Source organism: Equus asinus, chromosome 10, assembly GCF_041296235.1.
Source record: "Equus asinus isolate D_3611 breed Donkey chromosome 10, EquAss-T2T_v2, whole genome shotgun sequence".
Taxonomy (NCBI): domain Eukaryota; kingdom Metazoa; phylum Chordata; class Mammalia; order Perissodactyla; family Equidae; genus Equus; species Equus asinus.
The window spans coordinates 38,219,594-38,234,872 of NC_091799.1; the positions used below are offsets into that span (position 1 = coordinate 38,219,594).

At 43.7% G+C, this 15,279-nt stretch overlaps 1 protein-coding gene across 3 annotated transcripts in view; it reads left to right on the plus strand.

The window, feature by feature from the left end:
- Positions 1-5,169: 5,169 nt before the first annotated feature.
- ABCA1 (ATP binding cassette subfamily A member 1) overlaps positions 5,170-15,279 on the plus strand; it is a 131,751-nt gene continuing 121,641 nt past the window's right edge. The window contains exon 1 of one of the 3 annotated variants that reach the window (XM_014840064.3): positions 5,170-5,473. The gene's annotated coding sequence lies outside the window, so the exon portion shown is untranslated. The remainder of the gene's footprint in view (positions 5,474-15,279) is intronic. The other 2 variants (XM_070519100.1, XM_070519098.1) reach the window with 2 other exon arrangements.

Genomic DNA, 15,279 nt, shown 5'->3' on the forward strand with positions numbered 1-15,279 from the left:
CCATGGTGAGGCCACAGCACAACATCTGGCCACTTAGTCTTGGAGGAGGCAAAAACGTTCATTCTGTCTAGACAATTTCAGAAGCCATGAAGAGTACTGAGGCAAGGACGGGTGAAACCAACACAAGACCCCTCAGGCGGACAACAAAGGGAAGACCATGCACTCCTGAAGGTATCGCCCCTAAAATGCTGAAGGGGGAAAAGAGAGGCTTGTCTTTCTAGGGGCCTAAGTGAAAAGGGCTATCTGGAACAATTTCCAGGATTTCTTTGTTTTTTAATAACTTATGTTCTTATTAGTATGTCACAGAGAAGGAAAGGTCCTGGCTAAGAAATAAAGCAGTCCGTCATCCCAGAAATCCCAGCCAGGGATATGGATTCTAACAAGTATCAAAAAAGCACTCTGAATAAGCAGAGAAGAATGCAGACATCAGTTCTGTTATAATTAACGCTTGATTTCTTTTAATCCCCAGAGTCCAATTATTTTCTTCTCAAACTTATGGATTCTGTCTGCCCTCTGAATCTATTGTTACCCTTACTAATGTATCTGAGCTGAGGGTATTATTTGCCTATTAATTTGAGTACTTAAAAAATACCTATAATATTTCTCTCTGTCATCTACCTTCTGTCTCACCCCTTCCATCTAATGAGGAAAATGGTTTCTGTACGCTTTCTTTTTGGGCTCTTGTGCCTCCTGCTTCTAGAATAATAGCACACAGCAAGTTAGCTATTTAATCCCATTCATGTTCTTCAGTACATACTCTTACGCAGGAGGACAGCGGTGGAGATGAGAAGAAGGATTTCCACACAATGGGAAACTACATGAGCAGAGACATGGAAAGTTTGTGGCCTGGGGGGTGGGTAGGCGGGCGATAGGGATGGAAGAGGTTGGAGGAGGAAGCGAGGCCTACAATTAGGCTTCAAAGGCCTTCAAATGTCTTGGATGCAAAGGTCCTTGTCGGTTTTCCTAAGGAACTTTGAGGATATTTTTTCTCTGTAAGCAATGGAGAACCATAGGAAGTTTTGAGGGGGGAAAAAGATATGATTAGATAGTTTTTGGTTTTGTGTTGGTTTGCTTAGTTTATTTTTCTCCCCTAAGCAAAAATCACTGCATTGTGGTACGGAAGATAAACAGGAAGGGGGAGAAACGAAAGGCAGGAACAGCAGTTCGGAGGTTACTGCAATGCAGAAGCCCAGCCCTTTGGCTTTCACTGAGGCAGTAGGGATGGCGAGGAAGAGGCAGATTTAAGAGATATTTGCGAGGTTTGATTGAGCTGACTTTAGTGCTTTTTAGAATGAGAAAAGAAAGGTGGGGACGGAGAGATGAAAAGTTAAGCAAGCATTACTATGATTTCCCATAGTCAATGTGTGGATGATGATGTCATTAAACGAAAGAAAAAATAAAATGTAGATGGAGGTCTGGCCCAGTGGCATAGTGGTCAAGTTCGTGCCCTTAGCTTCAGCAGCTGGGGGTTCGCTGGTTCGTATCCTGGTTGTGGACATACACACTGCTCATCAAGCCACGCCGAGGTGGCAACCCACACAGAAGGAACAGAAGGACTTACAACTGGGATATACAACTATGTACGGGGCTTTGGGGAGAAAAAAAAAAAAGAGGAAGATTGGCAACAGATGTTAGCTCAGGGCCAACCTTAAAAAAAAATGAAGATGGAGGAGGGAGATTTAAAGGAAAGATTAAAAAATTGGTTTGGGGTTTACTTGCAGAATGTCCTGTTCAGTGTTGTGCTGGTAAATGTTGTGGGGGTAAATGTCAACAACTGGCTTTCCAAAAAAAGAAAAGAAGCTCTGATTGTATCAGATTTCCAATGGTGTAAATATTCCCACCATTGGCCGATTTTAAGCTAGCTCTGTGGGAGTCACTTATTGCAGAGTTGGGAAGAGATATACACAGTCAGCTCTTCTGAGCTGGAGTGAGTCAACTCTAGTACACCGCTGGTCCTGCTGGATACTCTACTGTGCATTAGGGAGCAGAGTCCAGGAGCTCAGCAAGGAGAGGAGAGCTAGTGATACAGGGTTTAAATAAAGCCAAGGGAGTGGAGCATATAGAAGTAAAAAGAGAAAATCAGTATTAGGGGACATATGTACAAGGAAAGAGGAGACAGAAAAAGAGTGGTTGAAGAGGCAGGAGAGTCAGAAGAGAACCAGATGCATGAAATACAAGAGAAGAACTCGTTTTAGGAAGGAAGGTGTGGTCAATACCAGGGATCAGGTAGCTGGAGGATGTACAGGAGGTCATCAGTGTTACCAATTAAGCTGTCTTCCTGTGCTTGAGAGATTTTCAATTTTCCTACATTAAAAACATTTTATAATGATAAAAAAGAAAGCACATATGCCTCTCTCTTTCTTTTTAAGGAGGTCATTATTAAATTTGCAGAGGGAACAGAGTGGTAGGGGCAAGAGTTTGCCTGAAATGAGGTGGAAGTGAAAGAAAGGCAGGGAGTAGAGATGATATCTTCCCAGCAGTTTGGCTCTTAAGGGGTGGAGAGCTTGAAGGGAGACAAGATGGAAGGATGGCTGTCTGTGTGTCTGTGAGGAAGACTGACCCTGAGCTAACATCTGTGCCAATCTTCCTCTATTTTATATGTGGGATGCCACCACAGCATGGCTTGATGAGCAGTGTGTAGGTCACGCTTGGGATCCGAACCCACGAACCCTGGGCCGCCAAAGTGGAGTGCACAAACTTAACCACTACACCACCGGGCCGGCCCCTGGAAGGATGGCTTTTAAGAAGAACTATAACTCATTAATCAACTAGTAATTCAGGGGAATGTATCTCTCTATAATCCGGGCTAACTTGTTGATCCCAATGACAAACAGAACAAACATCTTACTCAGGTCCAGAAGCAGTAATGGTTTTGAATCTTGCTTATATGTCAATAGGAGTCACATTAATACAGAAGGGGATTGCACTAGTCCAATCAAGCTGAATTTGTAGCTATTGAGATCCTATACTATACATAGTTTACTCCACAAATAATGGTGATTCCTTATATACTTTTATTTGAATATTAATTGCTTGATGATGTCTAACTATGTATTGGAATTAAAGTGACTCAGATATGAACTGCAGGTCTTTTTATTCCTTTGGGGCCATAGACTTATGTATTTAGAATCACTGGCTGTCCTCTCTCTGGGGCTTTCCTCTTCTTCTTGGGCTCACATCCTCTCTTTGTCTTATTTGTACAGGACTTACTGTCACTCATTCCCCGGTAGAGAAATCTAAGGGATTAATTACTTTAATAGGGGTGTTCTTGGGAAGCATAGCCTTCAAAATTCCAAAAAGAATGATTTTGATGGTGGGATTTTAAGCACTGTGATAGGTGGTTGGGGGCGGGGTGGGGAAGTGGAGTGGGCAGGGAATAGAGTTGGTGAGACCTAATCACTCCCCCAAATCATACTTGGAACAGCAACCCCTCCTCCAGGAACTTCCCCTTCTATCTAGAAGGTTACAGAGATTACTTTTAACTCTTTGCTAGACCTAGAGTTTTAAAAGGTTGGCATGGAAAAACTTTATAGGCCAAGGCTGGTACCTGAAAATGACTTTGTCAGCTAATAACACCCTCTTCGTTTACAGTGCCATTCTTCCAAGGAGCTCAAATAAACAAAATTCACTTTCAGAAAACCCCAGTAAACCAGGGACAGCACACATATTCTCTCCATTTTACAGATGAAAAAGTTGGGGCAGAAAGTTGCAGATCAAGTGGTTCTGTCAAATTTGACCCCAGAATGCAGTCTCTTAGCCAGGGTTGTCCTTTGATCCAGGCAAGAGGGACCCCTCTCCTGGGCCCTGGGTTTCAGAAGGCTTTGCTCTGGCCCTCCTCAAACTCCATCCCTTCCTAAGGGTGAGCAGTCCACAGGGTCAAAGGGCCATATCACCAGAGTTATGAGTAGCTAGACCCCAGAATTCCTTGCCCTAAGGCCCCTAAGTGCACTTCTAGGGCCTGCATAGGCCTCCTCACTGGGTCTGACCTGAGTGTTGACAGAACCCCTGATATGTCCATCTGGGCTCAAGTTGGGGCCTTGACTGCAGTGTGGAGGGGGCTTGTGCAGCTGGGGGTCCACATGCACATAGTGCAGGTTCTTCTGGAATATGATGGAGCTGGGGGTGGTAAGATAGAGGTCTGGAGGCTGGCTCTCCCACTCCACCACATTTTTGCCAAAACTCAGGTCAAATTGTGGAGTCTGAACCTGCCCCTCCAGGTTGCTCCAAAGGTAACTCTGTGGAGGTAGGACACATTTATTTTAAGTTTGTGGACTTGATTTATGACTTAAATATTTAGACTTAAAGTATGTGGGCCTCCACTGGCACCCTTGCCCTCTGTCCCTGAAGTGTGGTGGGTGGTTTTTCTCCCGACTGTCAAAGCCAAAGCCAGAGGAAGAAGTTGGAGAACTGGAATGCTTAGCCACTGAGATTCTATAGCTGCACTTTGCAATCTATAGAAGGCAAAATACAAGCCCTATATATTCATCACTAGGGTGCTGACCAATACAGTGAAAATAAAATGGGGGCTGGGTCCACATTGTTCTGTTTTTTTTCGGCGGCTTCACCCTCCCCCCAGTTTACAGAGAGAAGTAGCAAGATGCTTTTCCCTGGCCCTCCCAGGGACCTGGGAGGCCATGGCCGGGAATCCCAAAGGCAGTAAAGTCGCTGTTGAATACTAAAGTCAGAGTTTGTGGTGGAAAACAAAAACAGCCAATTATCCAGAGGACTGTCCACCTTCCCCCACACCCCGTGCATTTGAAAGGAAAGAAGGACGAAAGGGTTGGCGTCTGGAGGAGTTTCAGCATCGTGTTCTCTCACCCCGCAATGCCTCCGACTGAGTAAACTAACAAGGAAAAAAAAATGGCCAAAAGCACGAGTTTAGGGGAAGCGATTTCCACCAGTGCTGTCGGCTGCCCGGAACGTGGACAAGAGTCAGTCTTGGGCTCAGTCCCAAGCCCCGCGTTTCCCGCTCGTCCTAGGCTGGCTGGCCCGGCCGGGGCAGGGGGAGCCGAGCCAGGACCGGGCGATGCCGGCAGCACCCCGACCCCACTCCGCCCCCAGCCCGGCCCCGAGCGGCGGGCCGTCGCCCGTTTAAGGGGCGGGGCGCGGCTCCACGTGCTTTCTGCTGAGTGACTGAACTACATAAACAGAGGCCGGGGAAAGGGGCGGGGAAGGAGGGAAAGAACAGGCTTTGACCGATAGTAACCCCGGCGCTCAGCGCCGCCGAATCTATAAAAGGAACTAGTCGTGGCAAAACCCCGGTAATTCCGAGAGAGAGTGAGTGGGGCCGGCACCGGCCGAGCCGAGCTGACCCCTGTCCGCCCGGGCGCAGGTGGGCAGGGCCGGGGCCCCGCGGGACCAGCGCCGCCAGAGCCAATTTCGCGGCGCGCTTTGCTCCTTTTCCCCCCTTTTTTACCGGAAGGGATTTTCAAAGGGTGGGGGAAAGACAGGCAAACACAAAAGTGGAAAACAGGTAAGAGGCTCTCCAGTGACTTGGACGTTATTGTTTTGTTTCGGGGCGGAGGAGGCTTTGAGAAGCGCTCGGTTTTGGGGACTTTGGTTGGGACCCCCACATCCCACCTCTTGCAACGCAGATGGGGCAGGGGCGGCATAAATGGGGGAGGATGTCCTAGGAGAAGCTCCCGCGACCCAGAGATTCGGCGCTGCTGCGCTCGGTGCTGGTCCTGCGGTGCAGCCCGGGGAGCATCTCTGGGCGTGGAGACCAGGGCGCAGTAGCGGACGCAGTGGGTCATGCTGTTGCCGGAGTAGGGAGAGTGGTAGGTCCGGCATTGAGCGCTTCCCTTTGTTCCGAAACGCCCGAGCCGGCTGAAAACCCCTCTGGCTGCAGGTTGGCGGGGGCCCATCGGGACAAATGCCAACACTCAGTCCCTACTCCGTTCTTAAGAAGCTGGCCCGAGTTGGGCTCTGACCTGGGGATCGGCCCCGTGCACCCCGGACCTGGAGCCGCGCGTCCTTGTTCCCCAAGAACTCGACAGGGAGGTGTCCCAAACGGGGTCCGAGTGCTATTGCTCACTTGAGGCCTGGGGGCTTTGTTTGACCTGGGGTCCTGCGTCTGGTCTCCGTGCGCTTACCGGAGCCGGTGTCCCCGGCGCTGCGCGGGGACGAGTTTTGTTCCTTTTAAAAACAGAAGACTTAGAGACAAGGAGAGCCTGTGGAAACCTGGAGCTGAGGTACCCACTCCCCGTCCCCCATCTTCCTGCCCGTTGCTGCTTGTCTCTTGGGGCAGCCTCAGGCCCGGCACGGATGGGGAAGCTGGGGCGAGATGGTGCCGCGGAATGACCGGGAGTAACCCCGGCGGGCGGTGCAGAACTCCGAGCTCCGCCGCGCGGCTGGGCTCGGCGTGGGGGTGGGGAGGGCTGGGCGCGGGCGGCCGGTGGCCTCGAGGGATTGGCCCGCAGCGCCTCCTGGCTGGGTGGCTTGGGAATCGGCCCCGTGGCCAGAGTGGGGCCGGGCTCTACGACGCTTTGTGCCTCGCGGGTCCCGACCGAGATCGGTGAAGACGGATGGTTGCAAACTGGTAGGAAACCTGAAGGATGAGGCAAAAGCCCATCTGTTTTTTTGTTAGAATGTTTCCCAGACCCGCAGCCCACTGCTAAACCAGAAGGTTCTTGAGGCGTGGGCTAGTGCCAGGGTTGTGTGTTGGTGTCTCTCTCTCAGCACTTATCAGAAAGAAGGAAATAAACAAGATAAAAAAGAGGGGGGAGAGAGAGCAAATGAAGAAGGAAAGAGAAAGAGGAGAGAAAGAAGCATCTGGCAAAGGAAGTAATTGGCCCTTGTCTTTTGCAGCACTGATAGCATCAACTTTGAAAACCCAAGACTTTTCAGTGACATCTCACAAAGTGAGTGGATAGTATATACACTCATATAATAGAGGACAAATTTGATATTTTTAAAAACTTCCTTAGTGATGAAAATTAGAAAGTCACTTTCTAAGGCCGGATCCCCACCTCCCACAAAGAACACCTCGCAAAATATTCCAAGTTCAAAAGAAGAGTTTTACTGATTCTTTCAACAATAGCTTGGGACCCAAAGCTAAATTTTGATCTTTTGAGGCAAAACTTAAATCCAAACTAAAAAAGTACTTAATTTTTCATCTCTCCTTTTATTTCAGCCCATTTTTCTCATTTCTACCACAAAAATAACGGAGGCTTTCTGTTGTTCTTATCATTCTCTTGAGACACTTTTCCCAAATCAAAGAAAGTGTGAAAGCATTGAGGATGTTCTGGAGGAGAACCTCTTCAGAGAGTATAATAATTTTCAAGTACCAAGTTTCCATCGTCAGCCTGTTCCTCAAGTGTTCCTATAAAGCATTAAAATAGTTCATGATAGGGAGTTATTGGAAAACATTGGGTACACAGAGCAAATTGGTATCCTCTTGAGAAAAAGCAGAATCAGAGTGACCAGCCTTAGTGTTGAACACAGTCCATGTAAGGGACAAGACTTGCTGCTAGTCAGAGTATTTCACAAGCCCCCTTGCCTGATATTCCAGAATGACATAACTGACCGTGACCCAGACATCTGTGATTTGTGTGTCCCTTCAAGATGAGCATTTGAAATCTCAAGCCTTCTAAGTATTTCGATTTGCCTCTAAATAGAGTCCTAGAACAGACCCTGGACACATTTTGACTTGGTATAATGAAACTGAATGAAACTCAGTGACACAGCTTTTTATTATCTTCTGTAGTATGTACCTTATGGAGAGAAGTTGGAATATTTTTTCATCTAAAATTTTTTTTAGGGATCTTCCTTCCCATTAGCCAAGTTGTTTATGCTATATTCTTCTTTTTTTTTTTTTTTTGAGGAAGATTAGCCCTGAGCTAACATCTGCCGCCAATCCTCCTCTTTTTGCTGAGGAAGACTGGCCCTGAGCTAACATCCGTGCCCATCTTCCTCTACTTTATATGTGAGATGCCTGCCACAGCATGGCTTGACAAGTGGTGCGTAGGTCTGTACCCGGGATCTGAAGCAGTGAACCCTGGGTCGCTGAAGCAGAAACTTAACCACTGTGCCACTAGGCCGGCCCTTGTGCTATATTTTTAGTGATTGCAAATTGTTAATATCTTTGCTATTTCAGTTTTTAGCTCCTAAAATAATTACACTGACATTGCCTTAGACTCTTTAATTGTGAACCTTTTGGATATCTAGAAAATACCGATGTACGTGATATTTTCATTTCTAAAATACTCTCAAATCCAAATATATTTTTATTTACTGTCTGGTTAAAAGATCATGCAAATATAATGCTCCTATGGTCGGTTATTCCAGCATCAAATTTTAAAAGATCTTTCTGAAAATTTGTTTTATTCAACTATTCCAAGAGAGCGCCTACCCAACAAACTGAGACCGTCTTCGTATCTGCGTGTGGAAATAATCATAAATGCCGAAGTTATTGCAATGTTTGTTTAATAGGCACTGTTAAATAGTACTGTGTGCCAGGCACTTTTCCATATGTTTTTCAAATACGAACTAATTTACTGTTCACAACAAACCCATTTATGATCCGTATTTTACATGTTAAGAAGCTGAGAGGTTAACTAGCTTGTCCCTGGCCACACATGTTGCAGGTGTCAGTGCTAAGACATGAATCCAGCCAGTGAGCTCCCGACTTCTTTAACTCCCACACCATGGAGTGAGGTGGTACAATTTCAGCCGCTGCAGGCAGAGGATTTTCTGAGGATGCTCACTGTGTTCTGGAACATTCATCTACTATAGTCCTTATCGGAATTTACAGCCCCTATCCTCTTTCCCTTGTTGCTGTGAGTGGGCCAGCCAAAATCTCTTCAGCTTGTTGGGGCCTTGCTTGCATAGGGATTACAACATCGTGGAAAGAACATACAATAAGATTCACTCAACTCTAATTTCTTTACTTGGCTTAAAAATGAAAACTTGACTGTTGCTTCAGTCAAATATTTGTGAGTAGGTTTGTGATATCGAAGTATTTTCCTATGCAATGCATAGAAAATAGAAAGAGAGTATTTGGCTGTAAAAGTATGTTACAAAAAAAGAAAAAGGGAGGAGAACTATTAGTTTAGCCATCAATCCCAACTTTGGTGAAGCTCTTTTTGTGGGTTTTAATACAATCCAGTCTCTGCTTGTTCTCTCCCTATTGTGGAGCTTTTGAAAGAAGTTATGTCTCTGTTACTGCCATTACTGTCTACTGTCACGGAATCAAAGTTAGCCTTTTCTTAAGACATCTTTCTCTGAAAGTAAATACACTTTCAAAGTCTGCTTCATAAAAGAGAAATAGGATGGGAAACTTCATATTAAATTGATGTAGCAATTGGGGCTGGCCCGGTGGCGCAGTGGTTAAGTTCACACATGTTCGGCGGCCCGGGTTTTGCACGTTCAAATCCCGGGTGTGGACATGGCACCGCTTGGCAAACCATGCTGTGGCAGGCGTCCCACATATAAAGTAGAGGAAGATGGGCATGGATGTTAGCTCAGGATCAGTCTTCCTCAGCAAGAGGAGGATTGGCAACAGATGTTAGCTCAGGGCTAATCTTCCTCAAAAAAAAAAAAAAATTGGTGTAGCAGATTAGAAACAAACTCTTAGAAAACATTTCTTCTTGGTAAAAGCAGTTACGGTTATTGTTGATTTACTGTATGCTGGACATTGTTTTAAGCATTTTACGTGTAATAATTTTGTTGATTCTCGTGAGAATCGCATGACGGTGGATACTGTTATCTTCATTTTAGGACGGGGAAACAGAGGCACAGGCAGTGTAAGTAGCCTGATCATGGAGTTTGTAAGTAGTGGAGCTGAGGTTGCATCCCCAGCAGTTTGGTTTTCAACAATTTACCAATATCAGGGGAAAGACTTCATCAAAGTATTACAGTTTTGACAAATGAAATACTAGCAAAAGGCAGAGTGAACCCCCATTTTCCTTTGGATATTTTCACTTGAAAATAGTTCCCTGGATAGGTAACCAGCATAGATGTTTTAGAGACGTACATTTGAGAAACATATGAAGCCAGAGAGTGAAAATCTTGTAAGTAAAATTGCTTTCAGATAGAGCCTTCGGTTCTCTGCGTTCCGCTGAGACCACAAACTATATTAAAGCAAAGAGATTTACTCCAACAATGGAGGGCCATCAGACTTGGTTCCTAAAACAAAGTAAAGTTTAAAATCCTGTCTTTTTCCATTTTGAAAACCTATTTTAAGACATAATTTAAGTGCCATCCTTCTCATAAGCTCTCCTGGATTCACTCCTTCCTGCGCGCACTGAGTTAAAATGAATTAGCCCCTTCTTTTTGACTTCTGTAGGATTGGATTTCACTACTATTCATGTCGTGTATTTAATTGTGTTTTTTTGTTATAGTTAACATTTATTTGTCTTCCTCCTGAGTGTATGCTTCCCCCGGAGGAGATCTTTGATTCATTCTCCCCAGTCCTTAGTCCAACCCCCTTGATATAGAAGAGGTTCAATAAATGTTTACGTGTACAAGTCAAAGAGAATGGGAAGCTAATGTTTGTTTCTTATATTTTAAAAGATGAATTAAATGCTGGGACAATCACAGAAAAGTGTTAGAAATAAATTATATGGGAAATAACCGTCGTTAAGGTTATGTTTATGATAGATTGAGAAATTTTAGTGCATACTTAAATTATTTAAGCCAGTTTACTTTTAGTGGAACAAACAGTTCTGATTCCATTCAGTTTCATTTCTCTTTTTGAGGCAGCTGTGATCTGGGAAATGCTATAGTCTGTGACATTTCACATTCAAAGACTTTGATTTGCATATTAATTGATTTTTTAAAAATGAGATAATTCACTAAGTAATTTGGAATTTAAATACTTTTAAGAAAACAAAATAACCTATTTTGCATTGGATCTGTCTTCATTCTTTGTGTGTGTGTGTGTGTGTATTTGTTTAAAACTCTGCAGTGTTTTCTATGCCAAATACAACTTCCAAGAAGCATTTGGACATCAAAGCATTTTATCTGGCTAGTCCTGAAGTCAAGATGTTTTATAACTGGTATTCAGTATGGGACATTTCCTAGGAAGAATTTTATATGTAAAAATTTAATCAGTAATTATCATTTTTGGAGAGAGGATTTTTCACTGTCTTGAGAATATGATGAAAGCTGTTGATTCTCTCTTCATAAAAAATATACATAGGCATGTACACTCCAAATTTTACATATAATTACATATAATGGTATTTTACACAGAATTCCAGAAACCTACTGAGGAGCCATGTGACCTTGGGCAAGTCATTTTACTTTTCTGAGATTTAGGTTCTTGATTTATAAAATGAAAGAGGATAAAGTACATGACTTTTACAGAGCCCTTCAAGCTTTTATATCATCTAACTGTGCAGGTTTGCATTTAGAAGAAAGGATGATCCTTTGATTGGAGTTGCCCACAGATATGTCCTGAGAGACATGCTCAGCATTAGTCTAACAGATCATGTGGGTTTTGAAAGGTAGAGGGAAGAATACCAGGGAATGCACAGGAGCGTTCCTGATGAGAGTGATGACGGAAGAAAGGAAGATGATGGGAGGAGAGGAAGGTAGAGGAGAGAAAGCTGTTGAAATTGCCTCGTTATCTGCATTAGGTGGATAAAGACTTGAATCATAGAAACAAAAGTGGATTCTCATCTGAAGTGTAAAGGAAGGAAGAGTTGGTTCATCTCAGTACATTTCAAGAGTGCGAACATGGTGTAATGAGACACAGGGAGACATTCTTATCTCCAAATCACCATTTGGAGAATCTCTCTGAAATAGAATACTCATTTGGATTCTCCATCCTGGACATCCCCATTTTGAATATAAGTTTTGCTTCTTATATTGCATTCCTATTAAGCCCGTATGTGATAAGAAGAAAAGCTAACCAACTCCTAAGACTCATTGATTCTCCAAGAACAGAGGGCCAATGCTCATCCTAGGAGGAGAATTAGACTAACCTTGTAAGGATGTTTCTAAATATCTCAGAAGACTCTCACTGGAGGGGAGGTGGGCAAGACACAGAGCTTTCTAAAGCATTGTTCTGAATTTGTTGTTTCAGAGATCACAATAGGTTAGGACTAGAAGGAAGAAGGGAGAAAAAGGAGCATGGCAGGCGCATGGGAGGAGGAAAGGAACTGCTGAGAAGTTGTTTAGGTTTCATATCCCCGTTTACACTTGCTTTGCAAATTCCTGTAGGGTGCCAGGTTGGGAATAATTGTATCTTGCCAAGAGTCAAACCAAGCTTGTTTTCTTGAAGAAGCAAGTCCCCACGGGGATGTCAGCTTGAAGTCAGTTGGATCTGGTATTTAGGTGATCCAAGCTGAGATAAAGGCAACACTGATGGAAGCAGCAGCTTTCCTTGGAAAGGCAGAGAGAAAGTGAAGACCCAGACTAAGGAGTTTAGAGGGACCTGTAGACCGTTCTCCCAGACTCAGGGCCTTGGGATGGAGGTGGCAGTTTATCTTACTGGGGTTAGGTGTGATCTCTGATACTAGAAGAGGGAGGGAAGAGGAAGATATAATATTAAAAAAAATGTGTATGTATATATGTATATACACATATATATATTAGGCTAGCCCTGGTGGTCCAGTGGTTAAGATTTGGCAATCTCACCGCCACTGCCTGGGTTCGTTCCCCAGTCAGGGAATCACGCCGCCCATCTGTTGGTTGTCATACTGTGGCAACTGCATGTTGCTGTGATGCTGAAAGCTATGCCTCGGAGATTTCAAATAGTAGCAGGGTCACCCGTGATGGACAGATTTCAGCAGAGCTTCCAGACTAAAACAGACTAGGAAGAAGGACCTGGCCACCCACTTCCAAAAAAATCAGCCCTGAAAACCCTGTGAATAGCAACAGAGCATTGTCTAATATAGCGCTGGAAGGTGGGAGGATGGTGCCAAAAGATCAGGCAAGGTTCTGCTCTGCTGTACCAGGGTTGCTAGGAGTCAGCATCGACTCCACAGCATCAACAACCAATATATGTATTAAATGTGTTAACATGCAAAAAAAGCCTATTAAATTGAAATTTATTTGTTCAGCAAATATTTTTCAAACACCATGTAAAGCACTAGGTGTTGAACAAATGTCAAAAGACTTTAAGAACCTGCCACCATAATGATCTTTAGCTTGGCATTCAAGGCTCTTTGAAATAACACTCTGACCTCTTTTGATAGCTTTGTCCCAGATTATAAGAGGCACGCTTCAAGGAACTGCACCTGGTTTTCTCACCAGTGATTAGCACACAGTGTGGCTCAGTAACTATTTGTTAACTGAATCTCCCTCTACAGGTTTTCCTCTTTTCCCTGACTTCTACTTTAAGAACCCCTTCCTGCTAATTTTTGGATCCTCATTGTTCTGGAACCTCACATCCATCCTCCATGGTTGCTTTTGTTTGCACTGTATCCTCTACTCATATTCCTCATTGACTGAAATTTTACCCATCGGCTGTGGGTAGATGAGAGTAGGGCGTGGGTTAGACTGTCCTGTGCATTGCCTTATTTAATCTTCACTGTGACCCTGAGATAGGCAGCACTGTAAGCTGCTTAAGTTATTTAAATTGACCCACATTTTTGTAAACATCAATATAATTTTTTAAAGTATATAATTAAAAAAAATTAACCTTATATTGGCCCTCTAAATTGAAACCCTGTAACGGTTGTCACAAATAGAAGGTAACAAGAAATAATTGGAATAAAAACAATTAATTTTTTTAAATAGCCTATCTATAAAATAAACTTGCTTTCCAAAGGTGCTAGCTGACTCTGAGACTTGCTCTCACTTTGTTAAGGAGAAGTTAGCAAGTGTTGAAGAGATGTTGAAGAAAGACCAAACAAAAATTTTCTCCTTAATCTAATAAAATTTTTATAAAGGCTGAAGAAGGGCTGAAAAGAGCAAAATTTTCTGTTTATGTGATTCCATGTTTACTACTGTACCTGTCCATCTCCTAAAATCTTCTAAGAATCGCTTAAATTCACCTCCTATAATTGCGATTTGGAGAAATACTGAGTTTGCCCCATTTTTCAGATGGTGCACCTGATACAGAAAGAACTTAAACAGCTTGTTCATGGTTGACATATTTCGCTAACAGCAGAGCCGGGGAGTCAAACTCAAGTCTGATACCCAAGCTCTGGGCAGTTTTCCTAGACTCAGGAGATCCCCTGCTACAGCTTCATTGTGAAGACTTGTTTTCTGTTCTGTGGCTCCTGGTGGTAGAATAGCTTGCCTAAATTCACTCCCCAGCTGTCATTAACTGGAAATTACAATCTTGGCCCTTTGCCTCTTTAATCCAGGCTTCTTGCTGCTGTACCAGAATTTAGGGTAATATTTACCATGTCGTTTTAGGAGAGAAAAAAGAAATTGTGTCTATAAAAGCCTATCCTTTTCAGCTTAAAATGGACACTGAATCTTTAAATACCGGATTGGCCTCATTTATTTGTTCTGTCTGTTGGTCCAATTTGAATCTTAAGGGGTTTTTCAACTGGATTTTTTCCACTCTCAAATAAAAATTGCTCTTTGGTTGGAAATTCGAATCGGAAGGAAATCGGCACAGAAGTGGTGAAGGTCGAAGCTTTCCTGGGGACTGATCCCTTTATGCAAAAGTACAAAACTCTGTGCTAATTTTGGTCAGTTAAGATTAATTGTGATTCAAGGCAGGGTGTTTTTTTTGTTATTGTTGTGTTTTTTACTTTGATGATTGTGTTAATTGTAGTAAGGACCTTGAGTTCAATATAAAGAAAGCCTTTGGTCAAAGAGTGTTTATTCAGTTGTCAGTCTTGTTGGAGGATTTGCAAATTTAGCGGAATTAGTGCCATTTTCCAGTTTCCAACTCCAGTCACATTTCACATGATCACACTGTGGCTTTCTCCTCTGCTGGGCAAATGGAGGGGTGTCTGACACTTGGTTTGAATGGCCTTCATTAAGGGGAGTGGATGTGCCCCTGGGGGCTGCTGAGACCAGCAAGGTACACTGTCCTTAGGTGGAACTCCATTTGGGGACTCTGATGCTCACCTGATGTAGACACTTAGCACATGGTCACTTGGGAGATTGGATTGTGTGGGTTTTAAAATGCCACTATAAAATCACAGTTGAAAAAAGGAGGCTAACAGGAGTTCCACCCAGTAGTTCACTTCCATCTGTCCTTGAGCACTTTGTTTTCTGGCACATAAAATGTTTGCTTTGTGAAAATCTTAATGACAGTAGCGCTTTCTAGAAAGAATTCTCAGAATCATGGTAATATGGGAATAACACAGATCTATATCCTCTTGGAGGATCCTCTTAGACCTCAAATAATGGAGTTCATGTTGCCAGTAT